Raw genomic sequence first — 3,410 nt, 5'->3', positions numbered from 1 at the left:
TGGCTGACTATTTTGAAAGTACTTATTTGAAATTGAAATGAGCGCTGTCATTTGCAGTTTTTTCTCTCTCCTCGGAATGGTGCCTCGCGCTTTATTTGAGGAAATGTCATTTTAAACACCTCTCAGCCCTAGTCTCTTAACGACCGCGACCACTTTCCTCACACCTCCGACAATTTCCGTGCGTCTGAATTGACACCCGGCGGCGGTGAGGTGTGTGATGATGGTTGATGGTGGCGGGGCCCGGTCAGGCTGGCTGGGCCGGAACGGTATGTAGGTTACGCAAGGCTATTAGTAATGCCAAAGGCTCCGTTAAAGACGAATAGGTTTTTAATGCGCCCATGTGGTAGATTGGTCTAGCCTCCTCACGGGGCCGCCCCACGGCAGATGCTTCAGCGAGATCTAATTCTGCATGAGTCTGTCATGGTAGTTAAAACTATGCAGAAGCTGCTTTAATGAGCACTTTTGTCATTGGCTGCATGGTGTAGGCCTATTCATCCGACGGGAGGGGGTCACTGGACACGGAAGGCTGGTTTCTAGCGTGACCAGTAGCCTATACAGGCTCTACAGTGGACTAGTCGGCAAGTGGCCTAACGTGTAGATCGTGTTATTGTGTAGGCTATCCCAATTTAATTGAGTTTTTCGGTGGGATACAAAATCGAGGTAACCGCGGTAACTAACGCATTGCGTGCACAATCCTACGCACGCCCAAGATAAAGATTAGGCTACAAAGTTTCACAATGTTAATTCATTGCTGAAACAAATTTGACTCCAGTTGAAATCCATTGCCAATCGTTGTAGTCAGTTATTCAGTGTTAACACTGTGGCAACGACTCGTTCTTATCTCATCCCCTGGGCCACACATGATACATTTGGTTTGTTCTGTTGAAATGAGTCGAAAAGTAAGCAAAAGCAGAGAAAATCAATCAAGGCAGGACTTCATGCATGGTTCACATTTAGGCAATGTAGCACATGTACTGGCAAGTGGTTAACCTTTGGGCCTCCATTCACTTCACTGCTTTGAAGTTGAAGGTGTCCACCTGCAGGTGTTGCTCTCCTCCTTTCCCTCCTTCACCTCTTTCCTCAGGCAATATTCCTCCTTCATTCTTCCTTACACCTAACTCTCTTTTTTCCCTCCCCTCCACTGCTCTCCTTTCCCACCACACACAATCCGTCCGTACTCCAGTCTCCTTGTCTCTTTCGCAATTCTTCCTATTTTTAAACCCCTGTCTCCATCTCTCACACTTCTCCCTCTCTTCTCCTGTCACTCTCCATCTGTCCTTGTCTCTGTCTCGCTCTGTCACCCCCCCCCCCCCCCTTCCCCGACTCCCCTTCCTCAGCAGTGACCAGACGTGGCAAATTAGAAACATGTGTCGCGTTCAGACTCTAATTATACAACGACAGCAGCAGCAGGAAAGGTAGAAAGGAGGGAGCGAGAGTGGGAGGGAGGGAAAGGTAGGTGAGGGTGAGGGCGAGCGTGAGCGGGAGGCAGGCAGAGAGAAAGAAAAAAGGTAGGTGAGGAATAACTGCCCTGCGTAGGAGAGATAAAAAAAGGGGGGGGGGAGGGCTGAAGAGAGAAGAGCGACTGGAGGCGGAGGTTGGGGCTGGGAGGACTTGGAAAGTAAGTGAATCGATATCAGTTAAGTCACAAGTGCCAATACATGTTATGCTTTAAGGAAGCGTGAATCAGAGCAGAACGATCACCTTGGAGAAGTCCCTGAGGAGACATCTGTCCTCCTTATCTCAGCAGCGTCTGCCAGCAGCTCACACGCCGGCCTAATGAAGGATCCAGCCCTGCACCCAAACCATACACACCTGCTGGATTAGGCTGGGTCTCCCTGGTGAAGGAGGGCAGATCAACACACACACACACACACACACACACACACAGAACTCAGAGATGTGTATGCACACAAGTGTCTTAGTGGCAGGTTTGTGATTTCCGCTTATGGTGAGGTGAGTATGCCAGCCCTGCACTGGTGTTATGAACATGGGAGATTAGGATGTGTTGGTTATGGGGTTGGGTTCATCTCTCTGTTCTACATGTACTTTTAGTCATAGCTCTTATCCAGAGCGACTTACAGTAAGTACAGGGACATTCCCCCCGAAGCAAGTAGGGTGAAGTGCCTTGCCCAAGGACACAACATAATTTGGCACGGCTGGGAATCGAACTGGCAACCTTCAGATTACTAGCCCCGACTCCCTCACTACTCAGCCATCTGACTTCTGTTCTGTCAGCCAAATCTACACTACTCTCCCTATCTCCCCCCCCCTCCCTCCCTCCCCCCCCCCCCCCCCTCCCCCTACTCTGGTAAATGGATGTAGATTATTTTAAACGGTGTGGGTGTCTCCGCCCTCTCTCTCTCTCTCTCTCTCTCTCTCTCTCTCTCTCTCTCTCTCTCTCTCTCTCTCTCTCTCTCTCTCTCTTTCGCTCATGGTGACTTGTACTACAACTATTCCCTCTCACACGCACATTAATGTTTAATCCCTCTCCCGTTTCTCAATAATTCATTAATCAGACGCTAATTGGGCACCAGATAAAAAGCCTGGTTAACTAGGCTAAGTGTCTCAAAGTACAAAAACATGAAGGGAAAGAAGATTCCCCCCAAATTGCTGGAAATCTTCTTGGGAGGCAGAGGAAGGAGGAGATGGAGGAGTAGGGGAGACGAAAAAGAGTGTTAGTAGGTCACAGCCAGCATAGTGCGATGTCAAGTCACATTTGGCAGAAGGGGTTGCATTGTGAAGTTCGACCATGTTTTACCCGCCAAAAAAAGAGATTTCTTTCAAAAAGAAATCTCCCTTCAGGTTTATTTACCTCTGAATAATGGATTTGAACACGGAGGCAGAGGGGGGGGTTCTGCTGGAGGGAGGAGTGAGGGAGTCTGGTAAGCCTACATGGATCCGCGGGCAAAACGATTAGAGAATATCTACTGTTCATTTTTAGGGGGATGAAGAGAGAAGAAGTGTGTTTAAGTGTGGGGAGAGACATGGTGGAGAGGGGATGGAGGCACCATGAGCTGCAGGAAAGGATGAGAGAGAGAGAGAGACAGAGAGAGAGACACACACAGAGAGAGAGAGGGAGAGAGAGACACAGAGACACAGAGAGAGAGACAGAGAGTTTGGGCTGCAGCTGTGCTGCCTGTTCCTGGTAAGCAGGCAGGCAACGCCTGCGTCTTCCTTTTTTTTCCCCTTTGCCCTTTACTGCTGTCGTCACACAACCAAGTGTGTGTGTGTGTTTACGAGCAGAGAGCAGCAGGGGCTGTGAAAAGGAGGAACTTTAGCTGATGTGGCAGGAAAGAACAATCTGGCTGGGACTCACTGAGAGAGAAACCAGCCAGCCAACAGAACATACTTGGAGACAGCCAGCCAACAGAACATACTTGGAGACAGCCAGCCAACAGAACATACTTAGA

This window comes from Hypomesus transpacificus, chromosome 25 (genome assembly GCF_021917145.1).
Source record: "Hypomesus transpacificus isolate Combined female chromosome 25, fHypTra1, whole genome shotgun sequence".
NCBI lineage: Eukaryota > Metazoa > Chordata > Actinopteri > Osmeriformes > Osmeridae > Hypomesus > Hypomesus transpacificus.
Note: the sequence above shows the minus strand (reverse complement) of the source record.